The sequence below is a fragment of the Ornithorhynchus anatinus genome, chromosome 1, assembly GCF_004115215.2.
Source record: "Ornithorhynchus anatinus isolate Pmale09 chromosome 1, mOrnAna1.pri.v4, whole genome shotgun sequence".
Classification (NCBI taxonomy): Eukaryota; Metazoa; Chordata; class Mammalia; order Monotremata; family Ornithorhynchidae; genus Ornithorhynchus; species Ornithorhynchus anatinus.
In genome coordinates this window covers 98,218,944-98,233,325 of record NC_041728.1, presented here as the reverse complement: position 1 = coordinate 98,233,325, position 14,382 = coordinate 98,218,944, and the positions used below count along the sequence as shown (strand labels likewise).

The 14,382-nt window shown below is 44.9% G+C and overlaps 1 protein-coding gene across 1 annotated transcript in view; it reads right to left on the bottom strand.

Annotated features, from left to right (window-relative positions):
- RALGAPA2 (Ral GTPase activating protein catalytic subunit alpha 2) overlaps positions 1 to 14,382 on the bottom strand; it is a 368,955-nt gene that overhangs the window by 315,138 nt on the left and 39,435 nt on the right. The gene's annotated exons all lie outside the window — the stretch shown is intronic.

The following is a 14,382-nucleotide window of genomic DNA, read 5'->3' as shown; positions in this document are numbered from 1 at the left end:
ATCCCTGGCAACTGAAGAACAGTCCACCCCCGACTCCCCTCCCCGGCTTAAGAATCTCCCTTCCACCTGAATGAAGATAGATGTCCACTATTCACCTTTTGCACTTATATGTTATGAATACTTAACATTTTCTCAATCACCAAATAGCCATTCTCTCGTCAATGCTTCGCCACTGGATAGCCTCTTCTTTCTTGGGAACTCAATATTTTAAGAAGCCTGGTCCGCCCCACCCCCTCGCTCAACTAGAAGTCAAACTGAAACAGATTCAACGGCAATCTTAAGGGTCTCGACCAATCAACCACCAAGCTCTTAATAATCCTGCCCTCACAATTCCCAGTTTACCTTAAATATGAGCCACCCTCCTGTCAAACTCATGTTGGGCATAAAGTCCATTAAAAACTTAAATGGAGAGAGGTGGTGCTCTTGCTTAATATCATTCCTTTATTTAAGTATCAGCAATTTCATCTTCCCATTTCCATTTTTCCCGCTCAGCCACAATGGTGGGAGGTTTGGCTCCATTCCAAACTTGGCTTTAGACTATCAAAAGCCAAAATTAGAAGAGTCCTTAGAAAAATGCCCCATCAGCAGTTTGGGTTTTTTTTTAATCTTCCAGTTGAAACCACCCTAGAATGACAAAAGTCTACCTCTAAACAAATGTCAGCTGCAAAAACCACTATTCTTCATATCAGGCTACAAGTCCCAATTCAAACTGTTTTTATTAAAGCCTGTTTCTTCTTGGCTGTCTGGGTTTCGAGGATTACATTACAGTCACTGATCCGAATCTGAGCACATGGCTTGGGTGAAAGCATTACCTAAATATAAAGTGAACAAAAAAAAGGAAATACTGAATTAAAACCCAAACAAGAATGAGGAATTTAATATACAATCTCTTAAATATTTAACGTTCTCAGTATTTCCTAGCTTCCTTATGACTGAACCTCAAATGAAGCATAATCCCAGAATGTTTATGAGAGATGATATGAAAGCCTAAGAAAATTAGAGCCTTTTATTGAAGTCATAAATTAAACAAACATTGTCAGGGATTTCCTGACCCTCAGCAGGAAGAGTCTTTGAGCCTCCTAATTTAATTATTTCTCCATCAATCACCGTTAACAGGCTAGTTGCCCAGAACCCGATTCAGAATTCTCAGCTAAAGCAAAGATCTCCCTGATCATTTCCCTTACTAGGACCCTTAAACTGAATATCTTAATGACAGTAGCTTTAATAAACAATAAGAAGCATCATCTTAGCCCAGTCTCCCCAAGAAAAATTCCATAATAACTGGACTCAGTTGTCTTTTTTGCTCATTTGAAGTGGGAGCACACCCTTCTCTAGATTCTGGCAACACCCTCACTCGTCATGATTATAACAGTCTGAGACCAGGTCTTATTCTCCCCTCAAATGCAAAGTATCTGGCTTTTATAAGTACTCTTCTTCCACATCAAATCAATTTTTATGGAGAATTGGATTTGAGGTTCTTCCAAGACTCTGAATCAGGGCTTCACACTACAGGATTATGGCTATAATCCTGGTGGTGGTTGTGAAACCAGATCACCAATCTCAAATCGTAATAATAATAATGTTGGCATTTGTTAAGCGTTTACTATGTGTCAAGCACTGTTCTAAGCGCTGCGGTAGATACAAGGTCATCAGGTTGTCCCATATGGGGCTTACGGTTTTCATCCCCATTTTACAGATGAGGTAACTGAGGCCCAGAGAAGTTAAGTGACTTGCCCAAAGTCACACAGCTGACAAGTGGCGGAGCCGGGATTAACCCACGACCTCTGACTCCCAAGCCCGGGCTCTTTCCACTAAGCCACGCAGGGATTTATATTTAATACAGGGAAGGAACAAAAAGGAGAGAAGGAATCTAAACCCAAATTTTTACTCTTTAATGATACAGGAGCTTTCTTGGGGCTTGAGAGCATGTGCTTGGGCTAAATACTTACCCTTCAAACAGGCAGAAGAAGGCAGAGTAGTAGTAATAATAATAATAATAATAATGATGTTGGTATTTAAGTGCTTCCTATGTTCACTCATTCATTCAATAGTATTTATTGAGCGCTTACTATGTGCAGAGCACTGTACTAAGCACTTGGAATGTACAAGTCGGCAACAGATAGAGACGGTCCCTGCCGTTCGACGGGCTCACGGTCTAATCGGGGGAGACGGGCAGACGAGAACAATGACAATAAATAGAGTCAAGGGGAAGAACATCTCATAAAAACAATGGCGAATAAATAGATTCAGGGTGCTGTACACCTCATTAAACAAAATAAAATAAATAGGGTGATGAAGATATAGACAGTCGAGTGGACGAGCACAGTGCCGAGGGGGTGGGACGGGAGAGGGGGAGGAGGAGAGGGAAAGGAGGGAGAAGAGGGTTTAGCTGCGGAGAGGTGAAGCAGGGGTGTAGAGGGAGCAGAGGGAAAGAGGGGGGAGCTCAGTCTGGGAAGGCCTCTTGGAGGAGGTGAGTTTTAAGTAGGGATTTGAAGAGGGGAAGAGAATTAGATTGTCGGAGGTGAGGAGGGAGGGCGTTCCGGGACCGCGGGAGGACGTGGCCCGGGGGTCGACGGCGGGATAGGCGAGACCGAGGGACGGCGAGGAGGTGGGTGGCGGAGGAGCGGAGCGTACGGGGTGGGCGGTGGAAAGAGAGAAGGGAGGAGAGGCAGGAAGGGGCAAGGTGATGGAGAGCCTCGAAGCCTAGAGTGAGGAGTTTTTGTTTTGAGCGGACGTTGATAGGCAACCACTGGAGGTGTTTAAGAAGGGGAGTGACAGGCCCAGAGTGTTTCTGCAGGAAGATGAGCCGGGCAGCGGAGCGAAGAATAGACCGGTGCGGGGCGAGAGAGGAGACGTACATCACCCTGATTCTATTTATTTGCTATTGTTTTAATGAGATGTTCATCCCCTCGATTCCATTTATCGCTATGGTTCTTGTCTGTCCGTCTTCTCTGATTAGACTGTGAGCCCGTCAATGGGCAGGGACTGTCTCTATCTGTTGCTGATTTGTACATTCCAAGCGCTTAGTACAGTGCTCTGCACACAGTAAGCGCTCAATAAATACCATTGAATGAATTAGAGAAGCAGCATGGCTCAGTGGAAAGAGCCCGGGCTTGGGAGTCAGAGGTCATGGGTTCAAAACCCGGCTCTGCCACGTCAGCTATGTGACCTTGGGCAAGTCACTTAACTTCTCTGTGCCTCAGTTCCCTCATCTGTAAAATGGGGATTAACTGTGAGCCCCATGTGGGACAACCCGATTACCCTGTATCTACCCCAGTGCTTAGAACAGTGCTCTGCACATAATAAGCGCTTAACAAACACTAACATTATTATTATTATATCAGATACTCTTTTAAGAAACTGGAGTTGTCAGTTCATTTAGGAATTGTCCTTTGGTTCGGCATGCTGCTGTCCACAGTGAGAAAGCATCCATGAGTGTTTTTGAGAAGAAAATTCCTGCCCCTTGGTCCACGACACTACAGCAGGGCACCTTTTCTGGCCACTTCCCTTCTGAGTAACCCCTGCTCAGACATCGACAGCGCCCTACTTATTAGTATTATTAGTGCTAGGGCTCATTAATAGTGTTGGATTTAATTATTTCTCCATCAATCACGGTTCACTCGAGTCTCAGGCTAGCTTCACAGAACCCGATTCAGAATTCAGTGTTACAACGCGGAACAGTTGAACGAATCAAAGTGCTCGATCTTCACTTTCTACACATCTGGAATCCCTCTCTCTTTTATCCTCAGTCTGATCGAATTGTACATTCCAAGCGCTTAGTACGGTGCTCTGCACATAGTAAGCGCTCAATAAATGAAGCAGCGTGGCTCGGTGGAAAGAGCCCGGGCTTGGGAGTCAGAGGTCATGGGTTTGAATCCCGGCTCTGCCACTTGTCAGCTGTGTGACTGTGGGCAAGTCACTTCACTTCTCTGTGCCTCAGTTGCCTCATCTGTAGAATGGAGATTAACACTGTGAGCCTCACTCGGGACAGGCTGATTAACCTGTATCTACCCCAGCACTTAGAACAGTGCTCTGCACATAGTAAGCACTTAACAAATACCAACATTATTATTATTATTAAATATGATTGAATGAATTTTCAGCTACAGCAAAGTTGGAGCTATATCTCCCTGATCTGGAGCTATATCTCCCTGATCATTTCCCTTACTAGAACCCCTAAAATGAATATCTTAATGACAACCCCTTCAATACGCAATAAAAAGTACCCTCTTAGCTCAGTTTCCCCAAGAAACTACCTACAATAGGCCATGCATTTGAAGTGTTTTATGTAGTGGTAGTGGGGGATTGTGCTAAACCAGCCAGACTCTGTCGGAAGCAATGAGAATGAGCATGAGAAGCAGCACAAATACCAACATTATTATTATTATTGCCCACCAGCAAGACAGCTGGTAAGGAGAGCAGGTACAGTTAGTGGTCGCAGAACAAAATTATCTCTGGGACCTCAACAGAGACACCTCCGCACCCTCACCATTTCATTAATTCACTTAATCGGATTTATTGAGCGCTTACTGTGTGCAAAGCACCGTATTAGCACTTGGGAGAGTACAATAAAACAATAAACCGACACATTCGCTGCCACCAGTGAGTATGATAGAGTGGCTTAGTCGGGGTTGGAGGGCATAGTGCTTTTTCCACTTGAGGGATTTCGGGTGCATCACGACAATTTCAGTTTTGCTGCGGACCCTGCTCGAGATTCAGATTTCTCCCAACCCACAGGCCCCACACTTTTTACCAGACCTATGCATCCTGCCTCCTGGACCTCAGCTCTACCTCACCTAAATGCTATTCATATCGGACAGTGGCTTCTTCAAATCCAAGGCTTCACATACGGGACTTGAGTGGGGAATTGAGAGGGAGAGAGTAATTATTGATGGAGAACTTCCCTCAGTTCGAAATACTGAGCTTCCTTCTTCCCAGTGTCCAAGGTTCACCCTGATATTAAACACTTGGGGTGTTTGGAGTCACAGGGGGGACCAGGGCTGTGAGCCTGCTGTGGACAGGGACTGTCTCTCTTTATTGCTGTATTTTACTTCCCAAGCACTTTATAGAGTGCTTTGCACACAGTAAACGCTCAATAAATATGACTGAGTGAATGATTTGGGAGCCAGCCCCGGCCCAGGGCTGGACTGTAGTAATAATAATAATGTTGGTATTTGTTAAGAGCTTACTATGTGCAGAGCACTGTTCTAAGCGCTGGGGGAGATACAGAGTAATCAGGTTGTCCCACGTGAGGCTCACAGTCTTAATCCCCATTTTCCAGATGAGGGAACTGAGGCACCGAGAAGTAAAGTGAATTGCCCACAGTCTCACAGCTGACAAGTGGCAGAGCCGGGGTTCGAACCCATGACCTCTGACTCTCAAGCCCGGGCTCTTTCCACTGAGCCACGCTGTAGTAGGAGAGCAGAAAGGTGAAGGAGGAGTGGGCAAGGTGATTGAATGCCTGAAGTCAATGGTAAGGAGTTCCTGTTTGATACAGAAGTGGATGGGCAACCACTGGAGGTTCTTGAAGAGTGGGGAAACTTGGATTGGATGGTTTTTTTGGAAAAATGATCCAGGCAGCAGAGTGAAGTATGGACTGGGATGGGAAGAGACAGGAGGTCAGCAAAGAGGCTGATACACTAAACAAGGCAGGATGGGATAAACGCTTGGATTAACGTGATTGCAGTCGGGATGGGCCCCTCTCAAGGTCCCATCTGGAGTCTCCAGTAGTCTACCAGTCTCTGTTACAGGAGGGAGAGTCAAGCAGAGGCCTGTCCATTCCATTCCTACCTGAGCAGTGGCTAGCGAGTGGAAGGCAATCTGCTCCAAGTCAAAACTTACCCGTGCTGGGCAGCAGTGGCGTGAGAAAGAGTCGAGGGTGGAGACTTGAATTTACTGCGCGGAAGGCGGAAATGGAAAAACCACTTCCGTATTTTTACCAACAAAACTCTACGGATCCACTACCGGAACGACTGCAGATGGAGAGCGGGGCGTTCCGGGAGAGATGTGTCCGTGGCGTCGCTGTGAGTCAGAAACGACTCAACGGCATAAGACAAGTTGGGATGGACAGGAAAAGGGTGGTCTTTAACGATGTCGTGAAGGATGATCTGACAGGATTTAGTGATAGAATGAATATGTGGGTCGAATGAGAGAGATGAGTCAAGGACAACACCAAGGTTGCGGGCTTGTGAGACAGGAAGGATGGTGGTGCCGCCCACACTGATGGGAAGATCTAGGGGAGGACAGGGTTTGGATGGGAAGATAGGGAGTTCTGTTTTGGACAGCTAAATCTGAAGTGCTGACAGAACATTCATTTATTCAATCATATTTATTGAACGGTTACTGTGTGCAGAGCACTGTATTAAGCGTGTGGAAAGTACAATTCGGCAACAGAGACAATCCCTACCCGACAACGGGCTCACAGTCTAGAAGGGGGAGACAGACAACAAAACAAGTAGACAGGCATCAATAGCAGCGAAATAGATCAACAGAATTATAGCTATAGACACTACATTAAATAGAATAATAAATATGTACAAACACACACAAGTGCTGTGGGGAGGGGAAGGGGGTAGAGCAGAGGGAGGGAGTAGGGCTGATGGGGAGGTGAAGAGGACCAGAGGAAAAGGGGGGGGCTCAGTCTGGGAAGGCCTCCTGGAGGAGGTGAGCTCTCAGTAGGGCTTTGAAGGGGAGAAGATAACTAGTTTGGCACACGTGAGGAGGGAGGGCATTCCAGGTCAGAGGCAGGACGTCGGCCAGCGGTTGACGGCGGGACAGGCGAGAACGAGACCTAGTGAGGTTAGTGACCCCTCCCCATCACCCCTACTCCCTCCCTCTGTTCTACCCCCTTCCCTGCCCCAGAGCACTTGTGTATATTTTGATGCCATTGATGTCTGTTTACTTGTTTTGTTGTCTTGTTGTCTGTCTCCCCCCTTCTAGACTGTGAGCCTGTTGCTGGGTAGGGACTGTTTCTATCTGTTGCCGAACTGACTGTACTTTCCAAGCACTTAGTACAGTGTTCTGCACATAGTAAGAGCTCAATAGATATGACTGAATGAATGAATGAGTGGAGCGTGCGGGCTGGGCTGTAGAAGGAGAGAAGGGAGGTGAGGTAGGAGAGGGCAAGGTGATGGAGAGATTTGAAGCCAAGACTGGGGAGTTTTTGCTTCATGCGAAGGTTGATAGGCAACCACTGGAGGTTTTTGAGGAGGGGGCTGACACGCCCAGAGCGCTTCTGTAGAAAGATAATCCGGACAGCGGAGTGAAGTGTAGACTGAAACAGGGAGAGACAGGAAGATAGGAGATCAGAGAGGAGGCTCATGCAATAATCCAGTCGGGATATGAAAAGAGATTCTACCAACAAGGTAGTGGTTTGGGTGGAGAGGAAAGGGTGGATCTTGGCGAGTTGTGAAGGTGAGACTGGCAGGTTTTGGTGACGGACTGGATGAGTGAGGTGAATGAGAGAGCAGAGTCAAGGAGAGTAGAGATGTCTTCAAGGCAGGAGGAAATGCAAGGCTGCAGAGAGGGGGAGAGATCACAGCTGGAGATCGGGATTAGGGAATCATCTGCACATCCGTAGTCGAAGTCGTGGGAGCCGTGGGAACGAATGAGTTCTCCAAGGGAGTGGGTGTAGATGGAGAATAGGAGACGACCCAGAAGTGAACCTTGAGGGTCTCGCACAGTTAGGGGGTGAGAGGCAGAGGAGGAGCCTGCAAAAGAGACTGAGAATGAGCGGCTAGAGAGATAGGAGGAGAACCAGGAGAGGATATATGTCCATGAAGCCGAGGCTGGATGATATTTCAATGAGAAGGGGTTGGTTGTCGGTGTTGAAAGCATCTATGAGGTTTAGGAAGATAGGACGGAGTAGTGGCTGTTGGATTTGACAAGAAGGAGATCGTTTGTGACATTTGAGAGGGTGGTTTCTGTGATGCCAAGGGGACGGAAGCCAGATTGGAGGGGGTCAAGGAGGAAATTGGAGGAGAGGAACTTGAGACAGCAGATGTAGACAACACTCACTCAAGGAGTTCGGAGAGAAATGGTAGGAGGGAGATGGGGTGATAACTGGGAGAGAACCGTGGATCAAGGGAGGGGTTTTTTTTAGTAGAGAGGAGACATGAGCATGTCTGAAAACAGTAAGGAAGAAGCCACTGGAGAGTGAACAGTTGAAGATGGCTGTCAGGGAGAGAAGAGAGGGAGCAAGTACTTTGATAATATACAAAGGGATGGGGTCAGATGTGCAGGTGGAGGGGGTGGATTTTGAGAGAAGGCAGGAGATCTCCTCTTGAGATACTGCTGGGAAAGATAGGAGAGTTGAAGAAGGAGTAGGAGGAGGGAAAGGCTGGAGAGAAGTAGGGGAAATTTTAGGGAGATCACCCCTGATAGTTCCATTTTTTTCTATAAAGTAGATGGCCAGGTCATTAGGGGCAAGAGATGAGGGAGGCGGGAGGACAGGAGGTTTGAGGAGGGAGTTAAATGTCCGGAACAACTGGCGAGTGCAATGGGCGAGGGTGTCAACAAGGATGGAGAAATCAATTTGCTGCACAGAAGAGAGAGCATGGTTACAAAATTACATGTTTCTAGCCGGGCTGGAAACTCCTCTTCATTCACATCCCCAACACGGGTTGGTTCGTACAGGGCAAGTGCCAGGACTCTCACTTGCCTGGATGGCAGCAGCTATGGTCAACCAGGGATCGTGCCACTTCTGCCTCTAACATGCCAATGGACCTGGTGGCAACAGGGCTCAATGTGGACCAGTTTAAGGCCACAGCCTTTACGTGCGGCTAGGAACAAAGCAAAAAAGCAGCAGCCCCGGCTCAGCTGGTCCGTCCTGGGCTATGCTATGACTGGATCAGCTGAATGGAAGCAAAGCTCTAATCAGAGATCAAGACAGATAGATTTCATCCCTCACTCATTCTCCCCCCGCCTCCCCCCCCCCCACTTTTTAATGGTATCTGTTAAGGGCTTCTTGTGTGCCAGACACTGAACTAAGCACTGGGGTAGATACAGATCATCAGGTTGGACATAGGCCATATCCCACAAGGAGCTGAGCCTGAATCGCCACCTTACAGATGAGAAAACTGAGGCACAGAGAGGTTATCCTTCCTGAAAGCATTATCATTCTTAACCCTTCCTCAGGAGAATCTACCCTTTGAATTCCTTATTCACCTTCTTCCCCGAAATTCAAATCTAGCCACTTCTCACCTCCGTTGAACTGTTTCTCTTCATTCACACAGCTAAATTCCAGAACCAAATCATAACTAACTTACAACAAAACAACTGTAAACTATAAACACAGCAGACGAGACGCAGCACCGGTTTAGAACCCAGGTCCTCTGACTCCAAAGCTCATGCTCTTGCCACTTAGCCATGCTCTTTTCCTGATTTCCCCTGTCTCTGATTGCCCACTCCTTTCCCTTATTGTTCTTTTCCCTCTTCTGCCTCATCTATTTCCTCTCTTTGTTTCTCCAAAAACTTTGCTGGGTATCTGTATGCCTAGAACTGTAATAAGCCGTCGAGAGAGTACAACAATGAGCTGGCATGGTCCCTTCCCTCACAATGTCATGGGAGATAAAACCATGAATCATTTATAGAGAGGAAAAAGAAGGAAAAGGAAATATTCTGGTCCTACTTCCTAGGAGACCTACATCCTACTTCCTAGGAGACCTACCTAAAGTGATCAGATTTTTACTCCTCTTACATCAGGGGGCAAGGAGAAGGGTTATTTGCCTTGTTACATTTTCTTTCTAGTAACACCATGGGCTTGACTTAAATAGTGCATTCTGTTTCCTGGACTGTAGAGCCCTAACAGCCTACTTTCCTTTACCCCTTTACCGCTGCACATAGAATAGGGCTTGATACAAAGTGAGTGCTTAACAAATACCATCATTATCAACTTACTGACCACCGCCGTAAACAATGGAAAGTACCATCTTCACAAAAATGCTTGAAAATGTCATCCAACAGTTAAGACGGCCCTTTCGTTTAGCACTGAGTCACGGTTCCTTAAGCACTCATCTTCTTAGCGGAAGTCCTACGAAGAAGATGCCGATGTGGTTGTGAAAGGATCCACGTAGGTTCTGGGTCCAAATATACCTTCTTCAAACGTTCTGCTCCCATCCAGTGCATGAGATTCAGGACAACTCTGCCATTTGGATGCCTTCCTCTTCTGCCACACTATCATCAGCTAAGGTCTGCTGCAAGCACACTCATTTGATCTCCCCACCCTATCCTTCCTGAAACCATTATCATTCTTAACCCTTCCTCGGGGTTCTACCACTTTGAATTCCTTATTCACCTTCTTCCCCGAAATTCAAATCTAGCCACTTCTCACCTCCGTTGAACTGTTTCTCTTCATTCACACAGCTAAATTCCAGAACCAAATTGTAACTAACATAACAGAATAACTATAATTCCCTCCCGGGCCTCCTAAATGGTAAACATCAACCAAACATCTGCCCTATGTGTCTCTTCGATGCTATCGACTGGGTTTTCATACATTTCCACTGGCACCCAAAGGTTCTCTACATTCCTTCAACTGTCACTGCCCTTTAGCCTTCTCTCCCATATCCACCTCCTTCTATCCTCACTCCTATTCTCCAGCTTTTTTGATTTCTTTTTCAGGTCAGTGACATTCACTTTCTTTATGCCATTCCCATCTCTGGGCTTATGCAGACTGCCTTTGATTATTCAGAGTCTTCCTCAAATCCCATCTTCTCCTGAATAATTAGAGAAATTTTCTCTAGTTTACCATCCACATTCTGATATTAATCATCTGTTCTCCACTCCTACCAGGCATCAACTAAGCACTGGTAGAGGAAAGTTACAAATCATCCAAAATGTAATTTATAACTTAAACCCTCCTTTATATATATCCATACACACACACATTTTCATTCATTCAATCGTATTGAGTGCTTACTGTTTGCAAAGCATTGTACTAAGTACTCGGGAGGGTACAATATAACAACAGACACATTCCCTGCCCAAAAAGAACTCACACATTAGCAAAAATCATCATTCAAAGATTTTTGGCTCATATTCTTATACAAGGTAAGCTCCTGGGAGCATGAAGTTCCTTTGCTGTTTTACTATTTAGCATCTAATGCCCACTTAAGGCTTTCAAACATCAACCAATGAAATAATCCCTACACAATGTTTACTTCTATGTTCCTTCTGACTTAGTAGGTTCTAAAATTATGTGAAAATCATTACAGAACTTTTCCAACGACAAGTAGCAATAAATCAAATCCTGTTGACACTTGGAATACTCTACTGAAAATGATTTCCATTCTGACGGCCAGGCTGCTTGGCTTTTTGTGACGATACCTCACCCAAAACACTGTGGCGCTTTTGTTGAAAGGCTAAAAGTTAAAAAAAAATCTTCAATTGAAGCAGAATATGTACCATGAAACTAAAAAAGAAAGGAATCAGCAACTTAAGTGATTTTTTTTATGGTATTTGTTAAGTGTTCATTATATGTCAGTCACCGTATGAAGTGCTGGGGTAGATACACAATACAGTCCCTACCCCACATTGGACTCCCAATCTAATAATTTGGGAGTAAAATGCTGGTATTTGTTAAGCGCTTACTATGTGCCGAGCACTGTTCTAAGTGCTGGGGTAGACAGGAGAATCAGGTTGTCCCATGTGGGGCTCACAGTCTTCATCCCCATTTAAGAGATGAGGTAACTGAGGCACTGCGAAGTGAAGTGACTTGCCCAAAGTCACACAGCTGACAAGTGGCTGATCCGGGATTCGAACCTATGACCCCTGACTCCAAAGCCCGTGCTCTTTCCACTGAGCCACGCTGCTTCTCTAGTAGGACTTAATCCCCACTCTATAGATGAGGAAACTGATGCAAAGATGAATTAAGGGGCTTGCCCAAGACCGCATAACAGACAGATGGCAGAGCCAGGATTAGAACCCTGGTCCTCTGATCCCCAGGCCATGATGGTTTTCTATTCCAAATATTCCAAATTCCAGTTTGCAATTCAAGATCAAATCTTTTCACCAAGTGATTCGTCTCTCAACTTCAAAATGTGAAAAAACTGTTTATCAGAATTAAGGAATGGCAAAGATTTCACCTACTCAGTACTACATGGTAATATACAACCACAGAAAATTCAAGCAACACTGATCATTACTTTTAAAATTAAAAAAAGGTCAATTGCAATTAGTACTTTTTTGAAGAAAAAAGAGTGTTTTTTTTTTTAATTAACACATATTAACTATCTATAATATGAAATTAAAATAGCAGTTATCCTATGTTTTTATAAAATGAATTGACAGAAAACGATTTAACAAGTGCTCCATTCACGAGGCCATGAGAAGCAGCTTGGCCTAGTGGATACAGCACAGGCCTACAGGTCAGAAAGACCTGGGTTCTAATCCTGGATTCACTACTTGTCTGCTGTGTTGCCTTAGGCAAGACATTTAACTTTTCTGTACCTCAGTTACAGCACCTCCACAATGGGATTAATAATAATGATAATTCATTCATTCAATCGTATTTATTTGAGCGCTTACTATGTGCAGAGCAATTAATTAATTAATGTTGGTATTTGTTAAGCGCTTACTATGTGCCGAGCACTGTTCTAAGCGCTGGGGTAGACATAGGGGAATCAGGTTGTCCCACGTGGGGCTCACAGTCTTAATTCCCATTTTACAGATGAGGGAACTGAGGCACAGAGAAGTTAAGTGACTCGCCCACAGTCACACAGCCGACAAGTGGCAGAGCTGGGATTCGAACTCATGAGCCCTGACTCCAAAGCCCGTGCTCTTTCCACTGAGCCACGCTGCTTCTCAGAGCAGTGTACTAAGCTCTTGAAAAGTACAATACAGAAATAAACAGAGACAATCCCTGCCCACAACAGGCTTACAGTCTGGAGTTAATAATAATTATGGTATTTGTTAAATACTAACTACATGCGAGACACTGTACTAAGAGCTGGAGTCGATTCAAGCAAATCATGTTGGACAAAATCCCTGTCCCATGTGGGGCTCACAGCTTCAATCCTCATTTTACAGATGAGGTAACTGAGGCACACAGAGAAATAAAGTGATTTACCCAAGGTCACATTGCAAACAAGTGGCAGAGGCGGGATTAGAACCCATAGCTTTCTGATTCCGAGGCCCGTGCTCTATCCACTATGTCATGCTGCTTCTAAGACTGAGACACTAGGACTATGAATAAGATTAAAACTGTGAGCCCCGGGTGGGACATGAACTATATCCAACCTGAGTAACCTGTATCTGCCACGGCACTTGGTACAGTGCCTGGCACATAGTAAGTGCTCAACAAATACAATTTAACAATAATAATTCTTAAAAAATGTCTAAACAAGAAAAAGTTTCAGGTTAATATGCTTTGTATTTTATAGAAGCCGCGTGGCTCAGTGGAAAGAGCACGGGCCTGGGAGTCAGAGGTCATGGGTTCGAATTCCGACTCTGCCCCTTGTCAGCTGTGTGTTTGTGGGCAAGTCACTTCACTTCTCTGGGCCTCAGTTCCCTCATCTGTAAAATGGGGGTGAAGAGTGTGAGCCTCACGTGGGACAACCTCATTCCCCTGTATCTACCCCAGCGCTTAGAACAGTGCTCTGCACATAGTAAGCGCTTAACAAATACGAACATCATTATGTGGGACAGGGACTGAGTCCAACCTGACTACCTTTTATCTACCCCAGAGCTTAGAACAGTGTAAATTCTAAGAAGCTTAGAAGTACACACAGTACTCACTTAACAAGTACCATTATTATTAATAATTTAAGTTAATTGGATTTTCCCCCCAATGCCACATTAGAGGTAAATGTGATTTATAGTCATACTGACTTTTTTGATACATAACAGAAACTTCAAGTGAGGGCAGAAAGCTGAGGTACACATGATTTGACTGAAGAATATTGCCTAAGTGATTCAAAATTATTTATTTATCTCAAGTGAAAAGGCAATTTATGGACTAAATTCCACTTTTGTGATAGCCAAATCATATTTTATTTTACCATTCTTCATTTTAGGTTCATTCCAAATCAGTATAGCTCTTGAATGACTACTGTGTGCAGAGCACTGTACTAAGCATTTGGAAGGATGCAATATAATGGAGTTGGTGGACACATTCCCTGCCCACACGGGGCTTACAGTCTACAGGGGGAGACAGACATTAATATAAATAAATTACTGATATGTATATAAGAGCTGTGGGACTGAGGGTGGGATGAATATCATGTGTTTAAAGGTCCCAAACCAAAATCCACAGGAGGGAGTAGAGGAAAAGAGGGCTTAACTGGGGAAGGTCTCAGGAGATGTGATTTTAATAAGGCTATGTCTCATGGAGATGTAATTTTAATTCGGCTATCCAATATGGAAATTTGCTTTTATAGAAGAATT